Consider the following 17,174-nt stretch of genomic DNA (forward strand, 5'->3'; position numbering starts at 1 on the left):
TAATCATGTGTTTAATGTACTCTTGGAGCCCCGAAATGTGTAAATTGTAAATAAGAGCACCCAGCCAAACACGATCGAAAGTCTTAGCTTTGTCGAGAAAAAAGCCTCTTGTGACGTTATTACGTTGCAAGCCTTTACTGATTAATTCTAAATCTCTATACAGCTCTACACAGTAAAAGAGTCACAGAAAAACGGCTCAGAGTAAGTTTGTAATCACGTAAGTCAGGCACAGTCTTCTCATTTTCACTTCGATTAAGGATTCTGTACATACTAGCATAAGAAATATATTAGTTCATGCAGTTTTATACGTCGATATTTATAGATAATTGTTTTGGCTATGTTTATTATAATCTTGTTCACCGTAACGGCTGGAGTGCCTAAACCATCATGCTGTGTAAACAAAACTGAAATCTTCATCTCTGAATACTGTTCCACTAGTGTTTAAACCACTGAAATGGTGATTATGGTAGAACATCTTTGGTAAAAATTTACTCTACGGTAACCCTTGGCAAATCGTTTCTTATTTTATATCAAGATCGTCACCTGGAAGAATCGGCACAAATTTCAAGATTGCCGTTACACAAAACCAAAATAAGAAGTCAAAGACATACACAAACTTGGTGTCCATGTACACATCGACCTATTTTAACTTAAAAAAAAAACAGAAAACTGCACAAACTAGGTATTGTGCACTGCCTTAACTTTGCACATGTACACATTGATCTATTTTCACTTTAAGAAAACCAGAAAGTTAAAAATATCATGTTTACAAGAAAATATTCGCCACTGTCTTAACACACAGAGACAACCAAAAATACAAAAACAGAGGAATAAGTTACCAAAAATACATATTTTCTAACATAAAAATATTAAACAACAAAAAGAAAAATTAACACACAGAGACGAATAAATAAATGAAGCGTCATTTTTTTAACATACCTTTTTTTTCACATGCATACGTTTAGGCTTTCCACCACCATTTCCTCCATCCTCCAGATAAGCAATTCAATTAAATTCATCGTCTGTTATTCACCTCAGACATACTCAAACGATGGTACCCACACCAAAATAATAGCAAGTTCAAAATACAAGACCATACCACTTACGTGCAACCAAACATAGCAATTAAAAAGAATGGTAAGAACCAAAAACACGGGTCCGTACAAAAGGGTTACTATTACAAAATGTAGCCCAAAACTAAATTTATCACAACACGTTGGCAATATTTCCAGAAATAACCCCTTTATATTGACAAAAACTTATTTTTTTCAAAGGCTATTTTCGCCAACATTATCAACATTACAATAACGGAAAAACTTATTTGTCGCAATGGGCTTCCAGATTTCACGAACAACCAATACCACTTGGCGATTTTTTCAGACAAAAAACAAGGTGTACCATACAGTAAAGATTAGCCGCATCTTGATTTACTACTGCTACAACATAAAATATACGTCTTTCGTAGATTTCTGCAGTTAAACTCAAAAGTTTAAAATTGCATTTTGCTTATCATGACCAGATTTTATTTTCTGCACGTAGTTAACAATTACTTATGTGTTGTCAGATAAATGTTACCAGATACAGTTAATTATTTTTTACTATCTCATGAGACAAGTTTTTTTGCTCCTGCAAGACAGCTTTACTTTGTGTTGCAAAATAAATTCCTTCTCACTCTTTTTAGACTTGCCTACACATTAAATTTTATGATTAGGTAAGATGTGATTATCATAATTTTGTTTCTCTCCTTATTTTGGCAACTTTATATGTTGATTCGTTATTTAGGTTACCTACCAGTGGCTGACTGATACAACTGCTCATATGGTTCAGCTGGTAGGTTGAGTTTAATTTCTGACATAAAAAATTTAAAAGGCATACCCCATGTTTATTTTACTATAATCGAATAGTCAAATTGAAGAAATAAATGAGCCTAAATAGATTGTAATATCAATGAACATTTTTAATGACAGAGATTAACTTAAACATAGTTGCATACAGCAGAGAAAAAAGGGCGAAGAAGTAAGAATGGTATACATATACATACATACGTAATAAACAGTTACGTCATCATACACCGCGCGGATAAACGCGAACGGCGCATGCGTCAGGAGAAGCTCTCTTAAGCTAAACGTCGTATTATAATTTATGATACAACACAAATAATGGCTACTCTGTTTATAGGTACTATATGTTAAAATATTTTAAAAGCTTCCTTTAATTTGCATTCTAATAGTGATTTGTTTAAATTTAATTATGAATTATATTCACACGTAGTAATTGCATTTTATTTATTTTTGGCAATGGCTAAGCTCCAGTTTAACTCCAGTATTTAGAGTTTTTATATACAGATGAATACATATTCCTCTTTTACATGGATATAAGATTATTTTTCAGGAATTTAAGGAAAATGTGATAAATTGGATTTATAAAAACTATTTTGAATTTTGAAAAGTGTTTTTCCTCTGTTAACCATAATATAGTGCCATAAATTTCTGAATGTGTTTAGTTTTCATCCAAATAAATAGGTTTACAAAAATTTGTCATATTAATAGTTATTGCAGGATTTAGCATTATTATAAATATTTATTATAACAGATTTAGCTGAACTACATGTTTAGTCTCTCTGCAGATGAAGTCAAAAGTAAGTGGTTAGATATTTTTCTGTATTCCCCATTACGTAATTTTATCTGGTAAATTACCATTACTTATATACTAAAGGTGAAAGAATAAGCTTTCCTTGAAAATACAAAAATTTTTAGACATTTAAAAAAATTGGTATACTTAAAAAAAATCTCAAGCTGCCACATATGCGAAACTGAAAATGTTATATATAAAATATTTCAGAAATATAAATATTTTCACTGTTTGTTAACTATAATTCACTGAATTTGTTATATATAATCACAGATTAAGGTAGCAGTGCTTTTTCTCACTGCGATTTCTCATGTATTTTGATTCATAAATACATAAATATGTTGTATAAATATTTTCAACATTTCTGATTTTTCGATAGTAACCATAGGAGAAGGATTTGAGACTATCTGTGTAAAGTAATTAGGTTTTAGATCATCACTACACCTTCATATACTTTCACTGGAAGTTTTCTCTGTATATATACTGGGATGTGACACTAAGCAGTTGACAGTATGTATTTAAGAGGTCAAAGGTATATTGTAATTAGTATTTAAAATCCTGATAACATCCCATACACTGTCGGTGGAACCTAGATAGGATGTCCAAAGGATATACTGGGATGTGACATTAAGCACTCGGGAAGATGAGTTTAGGAGGAAATTGGGATATTGTGGGATGTCCTGAGGATGTAGTAAGTAGGACTTTAAATCCTACCAACATCCCATACGCTGTTGATGGGACATAGATAGGATGATTTTTGGATAAAATGGGTTGTGTTTAGGAGGTGAGTGGGATGTCCTGAGGATGTAATAAGTAAGAGTTCATATCCTAATAACATGCCGTACGCTGTCGATGGGACTTAGTTAGGATGTCCTGAGGATATACTGGGATGTGACACTAAGAACTCTGGAGGAGGTGTTTAGGAGGTTCGAGAGATATTCCGCGATGTCCTGAGGATGTGCGCATACCCCGCGAGCAACATCTTCGGGATATCCCAGGCATGTTTTTGTGCTATGTGGGTTATTTGTTTTTTCATCAAACTTGTTTTCTGATTCCAGTTACATAGCTTTTAAGGCCAGAAATTCGTCAACAAGTTAAAGTAAATTTGAATGATAGACGTTAGATGCAGTTTTCACAAATAGTTTAGCTTTCTAACAAGGTTTACTCATCTCAAGCGAACATAGTTTGCAGATTAGGTTACCGTGCTGTTTGAGCTGTGACAGATTAACAAATAGAATATGGTCTTTGTGCTGAAAATACAGCAAAGTCTAATAGATCGATACCATGAACTATTAGACCAAAACTCTGTTAAAAATTAATGTTTCATTCTGCTCAAAAACACTAATCTTAAAAGCTATTGGTCTGAACCTAGAGGCCATCCAAGTAATCTTAGAGAGCCAGCAAATGCATTTTTCTTCAGTTATTTAGCATTATTATGATACTATTTATCATGTCAAGGATTTGTAAGAACAAAATCGTGAAAATCCTGAGGATTTTCATGATTTTGAATTCAAATTTATATTATTTCGATTCTCACCAAAACCGGAACTGAAAATTGTTGATATTAAACAAATTCAGAAATTTGAAGTTATTCATTTGATTATTTATGACTTGGCATTAAAATCGTTATAGACTATTTGGTTTTCATAATTATTTTTTACTTTCACTGCTGCTTGTATACTCATGTTTAAAGAATCAGGGAACTTCCCGAATTAATACAATATACACATTGACTACAGACACCTTGATATATAAAAAACTAGATTTAAGGAAAAAATATCTAGTAACAAAGTGCAGATCAGTGTTTTCACACACGCGTTTTGATACCCAATTGAGACACTTAAACTATACCTGGCTAGTAGAGAAAAATAATATAAAACTGTTAAAATTAAGACTTGGATGTTGAATAAATCTCACAAATACTTCGTTTCTGTTTTTGAACAAATGCATGGTATTCTCGTTCATTACTGTCGAGGAATATTATCATTTGTCTCCGACAGCTCTTAAAAAAATCTGTCATAACACTTTACTAAAACAAATGCATGCAACTTATACGGATTCGAGTATTAAATATTTAGGAAAATTAGTTCTTCAAATTTCACATTTCTTTATGCAATACATGTGACATGGAAACAGGTTTCGATACGATATTGCTATGGATTTTTAAAAGTTTATTTCAAATTTGAAATTATTATGAGAAAAGTTATTACCAATTTCTTACTCAGTGGTTTTTTCGTACATTCTTGAGGTACATACATTATTAAAATTGCGAACTACAACACAATATTTAAGAAGAACTAACACGGCATTTTATGACGCCGCTAAGGAGTGCCAACATATGGACATTTTCAACCTATTTCACTATGAAATTTTACACGAGGACAGGCACCTCCGTCCATATGCCGCTTTTCTACTCAGTGGAAACCAGGATTTTCCAACATAATTTGTGTTTTTAAGTATGTAGTACTCTGAAAAACTTATTTGACTTGTAAATAATGATGTTTAGAAATCTTAGCCGGATGATCATGTGACACACACAGCCATGCCCACAAGATATTACTTATATTTTTCCTGTATATACTATTTTACTTTTTGGAATCGTATTTTATTTTCTGCATTTATGACTGCAACACACACCTTTTATGAACTGATTTAGTACTATTTTATGTATAACTATTGTAAAACTTCAGATTTACAGCGCTACGATGCCTGGATACCTCATCGCCAACCAGATGTCTTATCGCTCATCACGTGACATTGGTCACACCCCCTGCATCTGCTGTCCTGTCTCCACGAGAACTACGTTCGGCATTTCCTTACCTGCAGCGCTCCTAGAAGCACCAAAGTTCGATAGCCGGAACACAACCTGCGATTTCGCAGGTTAATCGCGGCAAATAAAGCGAGTTGGAGTTGGAGACTGCAACACATAACAATAAATAAACATTTTGTTTTAAATGAAACTGCTTTGTCTTTTTAAGGCAGAGCGGTGGCTTATGAATAAATTCTATTTTTGTATTAATTTGTATGCTAGGTTCTGTCCCTAAATTATTTCTACAGTTTTATGCCCATCACAAAAGATAATAAAAATGTAAAGCTTATGTTTGATTTGCAGCGTGTTGAAGATTTTAATATTTTTTGATTAAAAATTGATTTATGCCTTCAAAAGCTGAATTATGTTTAGTTGAGGACCGCTTTTTATGTAGCCCTTTAAGACGGTCAGAGCATACGCTTGGTTTCAAGATTTCTTTCACGTGCGCGTTCGAAGTTTCATGCCGCATTTCGCTATATAGCTCCCCACCGTTCCCTGGGTATTTATGCCTGTTGCGATCCTTGCTGTTTTGTATTTTTTGAGTGATCGTTTTGCTGTGTTTAATTGCTGCGATATTTTTGGATTACTATGAATATTATTTCGGCCATAGATATTGAATTTTCCCGCTGGGACATTCTTCGAATTTTACGAGCTAAAATGGCACCAGACCTAGTTCGTAAGCCGATACCTCGTGCTCTTCGTATAAAGATACTATGTCCCTGGATGTGTAATCTTCTACTAATTTTTTTCGTGTGACACTTCAGACATTTTGGCTATTTCCGAATAATAAGATGTTCGACCATAATTATTTGGATAAATTATTATCTCTGGATGTTTCAAAATGTGATACTTCGCGCTGTGCACGTGTTGACTTGCTCATCGAAAATTTGAAACGTATCGGTATTGAAGCATACGCTTTCGCTCTTAAGGATAATATCGGTTCTCTGTTGCATTACTATAATTTACCTCAATCCAATGACCTTCAGGCGTGTGAGCAACAATTTCGTTGTGATAATTTCAAGAAAATTAACAAATGTGAAGACTGTTCTACTTCGATAATGGGTAAATTCGATTTCTTTTGCCAAGCAGAGAACGCGTATCATCAACGGGCAGTATCAAAGGAGTTCCTTGCAGTATGACCCTCGACATAACAGCCAATTTCAATATCACAGGGAAAAATTTAACTCAAAAATTTAGAGATAACCTCATTTAGACGCCATCCTGTGTTACACTTCAGATTCTGTATGGTGACAAAATATCATCTCTGAAAGATGCTAACTTTTTGCAAGGCTCCTCCCTAACTGCGCAGTGACATATTTATTCGCGATTACCAAACCAATTTTAGTTCGAATATCAGATATACAATTTACGAAATACTCGAATATAACTGACAAATGCCCTTCAGAATCACTTTCATTCAAAAATGTTTTCTTATATTACCGAAATTAATTTTATGCTTAGCTTTATGAGAAAACATTTACTATTTGTTTGAAACAATTGACACTTTAAATGATTAATCGTATTCTTGCAATGTTTACAAATCCTGTTTTTACATACTGGATATGTAACATACAATAATTTATTTTTGTTAACCCATTAACCGCTGGTGTTGCGTTCACGCAACGGTCAAAATAAATGCGTATATAAATATAACTACCTAAAATATTTTATACCAGCAGATGATTTTGTGTAGGGAATATTATGAAGATTATATCTGTAAAAAATATTTGCCTTCAACAATTCATTTTGTTTATAATAATTAATCTCATACTTTAAGCAAATTTAAGCAAAATTATCGACCGTGTATTTTTGCTGAAAATATTTAAAGAAAGAATCGCCGTCTTTATGAGTGATCTATTTTTAGTCAAGGTCACCGTTTATCAGAACATTACATCACTCAGATGTTTAAATTTGATTTGGAAAGGAAAGGAAAATAAGTGTTGCGCTGACGTCAGCAGGAAAAGGGTAGTCGATCTTCTTTTTCACTCATTCCTTTCGATGTTCTGGTTCATGTTCTGGTTGTTTAAAAATGCCTAGAACGAGGTATCTTACATTAGAAGAAGCCCTACCCTTCAAAGATTTTTTGATGAAGAAATAGATGATGATAATGTTAATAATGACCAGAATGAAACTGATATTGTTGTTGTTCCCCCAGAAATTGCAGAATCTGGTGGCGAACAAGAAAGGAATGGCAAGACCTAGTATATTCAGCATTCAAAAACCATTGTATGGAGATGGTAGACATTTTATCGTAAAGTCCGTTGATAACAAAAGACTTTGTTGTAAAGAGTACCATAGCCAGACTATTTATAGATGCGAAGTATGTAATGTAGCTTTACATCATGATTGTAATCAAGCTTGTCATGCTTGAATCTTTCCATTGAAATAATCTGTATTTGTAAAAGAAATACAATGTATATTTTAATATTAAATTAATTAAAAGTAAAGTGATTTGGTAGATTTATAAAACGTTATACATCAAAAATGTAATCCTGCGCTCCACTCAAAAGAAACATCACACGAGTACAATCCTACTCACTAAACATCCGTAGTCTTATTCCGCTGACGTTGCGCGAACGCAACACTCGCGTTTTCCACAGGTGAGAGCATTTTTTTTTTATTTTATTTTATTTTTTTTTATTTTCAATGTAAATTTATATTATAAATGCTTAATTTGATATTTGTTATTATTTTCATGAGAAAAGAAACATTCCTTGTAGTTTTGGCGATTAATGGGTTAATAAAGGTATTTTACCGTTTTAAATATGAAAGTCTTAAGATTCTCCTCCCCCGACCATAGCCTACTCACTTCCTCTGAGATTACACTTATTTTAGTATCATCTTTTCCTCTTTTTATCATTTTACGTCTCTATAATAGTTTTTATTTTTTAGTATTCCTTTCGCATTTGGTTATTAATGAGCAGAAACGGACGTTTGTCCCTGATGGGACATTAGACTCGAAACAGCATTTTTGTCGAAGCACTTATATCCGTTGTATTACTTTTCATGTTGATCACACACGATATTATCGCGCTGTACTATATTTAAAGAAATTATATGAAACATCCCTGGGTTAGGTGCTCATTTTCAGCCCGTTAGATCCTCGTGAATGGAAAAAATAAAAACTGGAGCTATATTCCAGGAAAACACTTTTCACAATAAAATGTTCAAATTGCTAACTTTTGCCTCTTAGTTCTTTTATTTAAAGAAACAAGTCTGGATTGCCATACTGCTGTGAAAATTATTACTATAAAATAATTTTGAAATTTTCCTATATATTCGCACACTATACATTAAATGCAGCATTGTTGGCACTGAAGTTTCCAATCTACGTTCGGAATTACGTTGCTGCAACGCATAGAAGTAATAAACATGCAGAAAAATTTTCCAGCTGTGACAGAAAACATTAGAAAACCACCGCTTCATCTCTAAGAGACAATGCAGTTCCATTCCAAAAATGAGAAATAGAACATTTCTTGATGCGAAATCAAGGAGAGTATATAAAGTTTTATACCGTATAAAAAATACTCGAAAACTGATATGCAAAAAACGAGCAATATTTTTTAATTGAAAGTACAGGATTCGTTTTGTTAATATTAAAATACAACCATTGCCATAAAAATTTGTGTAAAGAGAGAGTTGTCAGAATTAAACGAAATTTTACATATATAATTATTACTTTGATATAAGTAAGTGATTAGAAAATCAAAGAAAAGAGGATAATTTATTGCAGAAAAAAGTACACATGAACGGAAGTTTTAGTACTCTGTTAAACCACCTGTAGCGCGAATGCACGATGCAATACGAGCGAGCATTGTGGCATACAAGTTCCGTACGGTGTCCTGAGACATATCGTTACACAGTTGCTGTAAATGCGCCTCTGCTTCGGCTAATCTCGTCGGCTGTCCAACTCGCCATCCCAAATGATCCCAGATGGACCCGCTTGGTGACGAATCTGGGGATCGAGCAGGCCAGATAAGGATGGTAATGTGCCGAAGGCAGTCTTGTGAGATCCGTGCTGTGTGTGGCCGAGCATTGTCTTGTTGAAAACAGGCTTTTGGGTGCCCTGCCATGAGTGGCAACACATGTGGCTGAAGGATGTCATGGACGTACCGCTGGCCTGCCATTGTGCCATGGATCAATATTAGGCGTGACCGTGTATCGTAAGCAATGGCACCCCTTACCGTCACACCAACTGTGGGAACGGTCTGTCGCTGTAAAGCGGATCCAGGATTGAGGCGTTCACCACGAGTGCTCCACACACGAAAGGGATTGTCATCACTGGTCAAATTGAATCTAGATTCGTCGCTGAAGGTGACCTGGTTCCATTCCGTTAAAGTACAATCTTGTTGTGCGCGAAATCACTCGAAACGGAGGCGTCGTCGGGTGGGTGTAGTTGGCAGCACACGTAATGGGTGCTACTATACTGGATGTCCCTCAAACCAGGCGCTTTGCGATGGTTCGGGAAGACACAGGATTCCGTATTGAAGGAGCTGCCTGTGTCCGGATAGCGGCCAATGAGGCAGTTGGCTCTACGCGTGCATGTTGTATGATGTGACGGTCGTCTCGACGACTGGTCTGACCAGGTCGTCGCCCTGTAAATGACGTCACGCAGGCCCACAATAAAAATTAATGGAGAGCGGATTAAGATAGTGTCGAAACTCAGATACCTTGGCGTCATTTTTGACGAAAAAATGAATTGGATCCCCCACGTGCAAAGCCTTAAACTAAGGACAACTGCAATAGCTCGACAAATGAAGATGTTCTATGGATATAAATGGGGACTGAACCCCCACATACAAAAGGTGCTGTATTTCACAGTGGTAGAAAGAATAGTCACGTATGCTGCGGCAGTATGGGCCTATCCAATGCAAGGGAGAAAGGTTAAACACACCTTAATGCCATTCAACGACCCTTTGCATTGGGTATTACCCGGGCCTATCGCACCACTTCAAGCGAAGAAATTAATGTGCTGGCAGGCTTACTGCCCCTGCACATCCGTGCTGAGGAGGAGGCGGCACGACAGCAAGTCTTACAACTAAAAAAATGGTCACATTTGATGAAGAAATTTACTCCCCTGAGGAGTATGAGGAAAGCTGCAACCCGTTGGATGTACACCCAGCGGCTAAAGGAAGAGGGGTATACGTCTCGGTGAAGCCTAAGGATAATAACCAGCCACTTGGCCTGACAGCTTACACGGACGGGTCAAAGTTGGACTAGAAAGTGGGCTGTGCCTACGCCGCCATGAGGCAGGGTTCATCATAGAAAAATGGAAGGGCCGGCTCAGACAAAACAACAGCGTTTTCCAAAGTGAAGCCTTGGCCATATTGCAAGCAATCCACTATGTACATTCCATAAGATGCAGGCAGGCCACAATAAAAACTGACAGCTTGTCAACATTACATGCGATATGGAACCCCGACCATCCCTCTGAAATTATTCAAGAGATACAGAAGGCCCTTAGAAATAATCCAAATTTTAAGATCACATTAGAATGGATAAAAGCACACGAGGGCCATGAAGGGAATGAAATGGCAGATCAGCTTGCAAAGGAGGCCACCACAGAAACAGCAATAGCAGAGACAGTTATACCATGGCCGCGTTCTTACTTTAAGCGTACGCTGAGATTGAAAGCCATGGGGAAGTGGCAATGTGAATGGGACGAGAGCAACACAGAGAGGAGGACCCATTACTTCTGTGGTTATGTGGACACAGACAGAAATATAGCAAACACGCAGCTCGCAAGGTTTATCTCAGGGCATGGTCCCTTTCCTGACATTTTCTACAAATGTGGTTTCTGCAATACAAGTCAGTGCGCATGTGGAGAACCGGGCTCGCCAGAGCATTACTTGGAGACATGCCCGCTGACTGAGGGTCTCCACATTAGACTACCAGATAATAACAGACAACCGTTCTGTAAATATCTGATTAAGCAACGGCACCTAATTAAAAAGATTGTGCAGCTAATGGACAAATTAGCGGAACTTAATCTGGATTTGTGCCAAATTGAGCTCCGTCACATAAACCGTATGTTATCCTCAAAATAAAATACCCTATGCAACTATAAGATTTAATTTCAGCAGTAAAAATTATAGACCCAGAATCAATGAGAGTATTAAGAATGTAAATATGTAAATAAATATAATAAGCTCGCGAGTAATACTATATAAATTTGCATGAGTCATACCTTCAACAAGCAATACAAACAGAAATGTAGAGTGGTGCAAGCAAGCAATGTACAGTGCATCCCCCTCAAAGTACAACGTAAATATGCTCAGTGCAAATGTGTTTATTAAGCAAGCGTGTTAATCAAGTGTGTTTTCAAGTGTACTCCAATTTACTGGCACACAGCATTATCACATATGTACCCGAAAATGTGCACTGTATACTCGAAAATGTGCATATAGGCCATCCTTAATGTAAGAAATCTTATGCAATCATAAGGCCCAATGGTATCAGTAAAGATTATACATCTAGTATTTAAGAGAATACTCAAGAATGTAACTATGTAAATAGATTTCATAAGCATCGCTTGTAATATGTAATATGCTCCGCGTAAGTAAATATGTAAATATGATTGATGCAAAAGTATTAATCGAGTGCGTCGCAAATTGATTTCAGCATAAATAGTGCAAATATGTAATTAAGCTTCCTCAGTCTAGCAAGCAACATTACAAGTGTTGCCTCAATGTGGAAAGAGAGTTATGTAATGGTGTAAATATGTAAATAAGTTTCTATTGATAGCAAGCACTATTACAGGTGCAAAAACAAACGTTCACAACAGGATATGAATATAAAACTGCAGCAAATAAGGGATGTGAATATAAACTGCAGCGAATAAGTTTAGCAGGAACCCGAGGATGGACGACACTATGAATGTCTCAAAGCTTATAACACATGAACTACTACCAATGAACCGAACTAATAAACAGAAATCCAATGACTGTACTATATGTATCAGTAATTACAGACAATCATATGTAATAATCGAATAACAATGTAACAAACAGAATTATAATGTACTAGAAAGCAATATAATGTGCCAGAAAGAAAAATCTGTATGTAAAACCAGAAAATGCATGTAATCATATGAGTAGCCATTGTAATGCCATCTGTATATTATTTCTATGATTAAATAAATAATGTGCCCGGGCGGTAGGATGGAGTGAGCTCCCGGGGGCAGTTTTAGACAGTAGGACCGCCACCGGGGTGAATTAGGCGTTGGGTTTGGGCGCCAGGTGTGGGGCCCTTGTGTGGCTTCACGGCTGTTTTAGATAAAGGTGGACGTGGTGCTACACCAATTAACCTATGGTGGAGGGGTGGTGCCCACGTCCTCCGTCGCATGTCGCATGTCCACTGGGTCGAACACCTCCTCAAAGAAAACTCAGAACGGCCAACCTGACGAGCTGCTCGCCGAGCTAACCACCCAGCTTCCATCATCCGGATGATTCTCCACCTCTCGAACTGTGACAGCTGCTGATATTGGCTTCGATGGCAGCGTAACGGCATGTCAACCTCAGCGTTTCCTGAGTAAAATATTAAGTACACTCAAACAATTCCTAGTTCCGCTGATATGCTAGAATTATCATGCGAACCTGCGTAACGTGATCCGTCTCTCTGAAGTAGTGCCGTTCGAAGCCTGGGTGTGGCATTTCTTGACTAACTGCTGTCGTGTTTGAAGGAGCGCTGAGGGTGAGGTAAGGAGTGTGACCATTGCCACGTGGGTGGGGAAATTTCAACTCATTGGTCTGGAGGAGTTTTGATTTGCTGTCCTGTGTCTCGTGAGTTGATAATGTCTGCTGATTTGTTGTGAGGATATTATACAGCATTTTTTACAAACAGTAATACAATATGAAACTTAAGATGGATAAGATAAATTTATTTACGCTATATACAGGTCACGATAGCATTTCAATATTCGCAAATTAGTTAGGAAAATTTGTATCAATCATATGAGCTACAAAGGGTCTTAGTGTTCGATTTTCGTCTAACAGTTCATAATGGAAGGTAGCGAAATAGCTCAGAGTATCGCACTCAAGGGCTTTCGTAAAAAAACCTTCATTTCTTCGATTGAGATATTTTTACGTCCAATTTGAGGTCTTTATGCAGCTGGTCGTTACGCACGTAATAGTGTGCATTAATTACCAGACGGAGAAATTTAGATTGTAAAATTTTCAGTTTACAGATGCTCTTATCCGTAACCACAGCGCAAGCAGATGAGGCGTAAATTAGGATAGGCCTAAAGGTTAAAGTATAAATAAGTTTTTCTTCTTCAGGTCCACTCTGGAATTTTTCTCTATCATTGAGAAGACACTCAAACAATCTCTGCTTACCTGTTTTATACCCCAAGAAGAACCAAGTTCAACGCCATCAAGTGGCATTACGCAATTGGCTATTTCTAACGCTGCATTTCTAAGCATTTCCATATTTACCCGACATGTATCTTCATGCCAAATCTCCTTACGATCTCACAGTTACTTCTTGGTGTGCAAATTTTTATGGCAATGAGTGTATATTGCGTTGGCATGTGGATGCCTGTTTCCAGAATTCCCTTTGTTGCTGTTTCCAGCTATGTGTTCTGTATGAATCTACAGATGTTGATGAACGCTTTACTCAGATTACCATATTGGGTTTGATTACCATATTGCGCACCAGTACATTAATTATAAAAATTTGCAATCACAGAAATAAAAGCAATAGATTTGTAAAGATATATATTAAGGCAAATTCCTTTCTATTATTAAATTGCATTAAATATGAAAATTATTTGAAAATAATTGTAGTATCAGTACATACGGATTTAAACTGCTCTGAAATTTTGTTTGCACTGTTATATACAATTTTAGAAGCTATTTCTATACGCTCAGCATGTGAGGGTCCCACTAGCAATAGAGAATTAAAGTCGCTGGGCACTAGTTCCAATCCACGCGAACGAAAGGGCCAGCTGCAAGGGCGTTTTCTTGATTTTGACTTTCTGCATGCCTTCGTGATGTAACAATAGCATACTCGGAGCGTATTCGAGAGATCCTGGTTCGAGTCCCGGCTGCGGTATTGCTCAATTTTTATGTTTTCACTACGTGATCAGTGCTGGTGTTGTGTTGTACCCCGACAACATCTGACGCATACGGCGAATTCCATAGGTGTCTGAGCCTCCATCCTATAGCTCCCATGTTGCTTTCAAGTATTTCCACTGGTTCTTGCATCTGAAGACTTTCCTGTCCGGGCATCACTTTACCACAAGAGAAATGTTGCAGGCAACTATGACAGGCTGCCTTCCTTCCCAGGCGGCAGACTTCTATGAGACTGGACTGCATATACTTAACCGACGATATAACAATTGATACAGTTCCGATGCTTGTTATGCTGAGAAGCAGCTGAAATATAGCTGTATCTTTTGCAGTAGGTCTTTAAAAGTTATAGTGCTTTGTTTTTTTTATGGTGTGCGGAAAATTGATTTTTCAGATGACCCTAGTATTGTTTAAATAATCATCATCTAAATCAGTATCTAACCCATTGAAATGATCATCTAAATATAAATCTTCAAAATCCAATCAAATTCATCCGCTAAATTTAAATCAGCATCTAAGTCAGCTAAATAATCATAACTATCCAAAAGATATCATCATTTCAAACCATCATCATTTCATCATCATTGAAAACATCGCCAAATTAAGATAAATCATCATCGTTCAAATTAAATAAAAAAATCAGTATAATCTAAAGCTTCATCATCAAGAACACCATTCTCATTTGATCAGTATCTTCATCATCTAAACCATGTAAATGATCATCTAAATTTTTATCTAAATCACCAGAATATAGATTATAAAATTATCACCAGATAAATCAAAATTATCATCTAAATCATTTAAATTATCCCCATCATCCAAAACATATCATCAGGTTAAACCGTCGGTTTAACATCAGTTTAACATCGTCACTAACCTCATCGTCGAGATAGATAAATTATAATCCTCCAGTTCACCTAAATAGAAAGCAATGTAACCCAAATCATCTTCTTCTTCATCGTCATTTAACCATCGTCTCCACTGCCGAAACCCTCTAAACTATTCTATAGATCACTATCATATCAGCTATAAAATCCTCATCAGTCAAATCTATATCATCATCAAAATCATCTAAATATTCCTCACCACACAAAACACATCATTTTAAACCATCGGATCACTATCACCATCGTCAGAATAAAATAAACCACAATCACACAAATCACATCATCATTCCCATACTAATCATACGAAACTATATATCATCTACACCATCATCAATGAAGTCGTCAAATAAAAAAAAATCACCTAAATACAAAGTACTATCACCTAAACATTTATTACCATCATGCTCAATTAATCATATTCTTCATCACTATAACATATAATCACGATAACTTAAATAAAATATCATCAGCAGTTAGTGTAAATCCTAATCCTTAAAATTCCAGCTATATTATTTAAATCATCATCATTTAAATCAAGGTTTTTTTTTTTGGTGTTTCGCTAGTATAACATCAAAACGAGCCACTTTCATTTAGATACATACATGTACAGGTAAAAGTGTTGGAGCTTCATTAAAGATTGCACATCTATAGCTCCCAATCACTAACCGAATAGAGCACGGACGGAAGCCCAGAAGAAGAATAAACCTGCTGATAGTTCTTTAAAGAGAGATTTAGAAGTTAGTTTTTAAGTGAGGAGGACAAAAAGGGAGAACGGTTAATAGAAGAAATGAAAAAAACTAGAAAAAGGGTCATTAGAAGGTAGTAGTAATATTGTAGTGGGTAAATCAATTATTAGCCCATCGGATGAGACCAGAACTCGAAACTTTGTGCTGTTGGGAAAGGAGGGAAATCTAATAAAACAGGTTTTACATCAAGCTTGTATAGAACACTAGCAGCTTCGTCTGGCTATAAATGTACCGGAAAAATGGCTGAAAGAAACACCAAACGGTAAATTTAAAAACAGCGTAGAATTTTACTCTGCAGAACAACTTCATAAAAAAAGTTATTACGTGTAACAAAACTACAATGAAATAAGCAATATCCCTTAATACAAATATTAATTATCCTAATAAATAAATTAACCAACTTCTCTTTGCAAAATCTTAAGAACTCAAATGGTATAAAGGAGGTTAAGAACTTTGTTTCCTAAAAAAATCACTCAGAACTTTTCAAAATCTTAAAAACAGTGAAATGAGCAATAAATAACACAAAATAATACAAGAAACAAAAAATTTCTTGAAAACAAAGTATAATTAATGATATTTTATCTTATATTTTCAAGAGAAAAAAATTACAATGAAATAAGCTATATCTCTTAATGCAAATAATTATTAACCTAATAAAAAATTAACGAACTTTCCGTTTAAGAAAAAAAAAATATGCAAAACTTTTCAGTATCTTACAAAAAGTGAAATAAGCAAAAAATAACATGAAAACAACTCAAAAAACATAAAATTCCGCGCAGAATTTTACTCTACAGAACAACTTTATCAAAAAAAATTAATAAAAATGTATTATATATATATATATGTGAAGAATTTCAATCATTTATGCTGTGTTTTTTTTAGCAGCACAAAAACGAGCAAGATTAAATAGTGTACTCAACAGCCAAGTAAGAACATATTTTAAGAAATTATTATTTTTTTTTGAAGAATCATAAATGTAGTCTTAGCTTAAATTATCAGATGATAAGTTTAAAAAACAGGATCCATTTGTTAT

General features: G+C 35.6%; 1 long non-coding RNA gene across 6 annotated transcripts in view; it reads left to right on the top strand.

Moving 5' to 3' along the window:
• The window catches only part of LOC146995109 (uncharacterized), a 330,907-nt gene that overhangs the window by 108,132 nt on the left and 205,601 nt on the right, over positions 1–17,174 (top strand). For 2 of the 6 annotated variants that reach the window (XR_015043559.1, XR_015043554.1), the window contains one exon: positions 5,322–5,736. The exons of the other annotated variants lie outside the window; for them this stretch is intronic. This is a non-coding gene — a long non-coding RNA (uncharacterized LOC146995109). Of the gene's footprint in view, positions 1–5,321; positions 5,737–17,174 lie in introns of those variants that run through there. 6 annotated transcript variants of the gene reach the window in all.

The sequence above is a fragment of the Stegodyphus dumicola genome, chromosome 10 (assembly GCF_044657685.1).
Source record: "Stegodyphus dumicola isolate Sdum_Otavi_A_Nest chromosome 10, ASM4465768v1".
NCBI lineage: Eukaryota > Metazoa > Arthropoda > Arachnida > Araneae > Eresidae > Stegodyphus > Stegodyphus dumicola.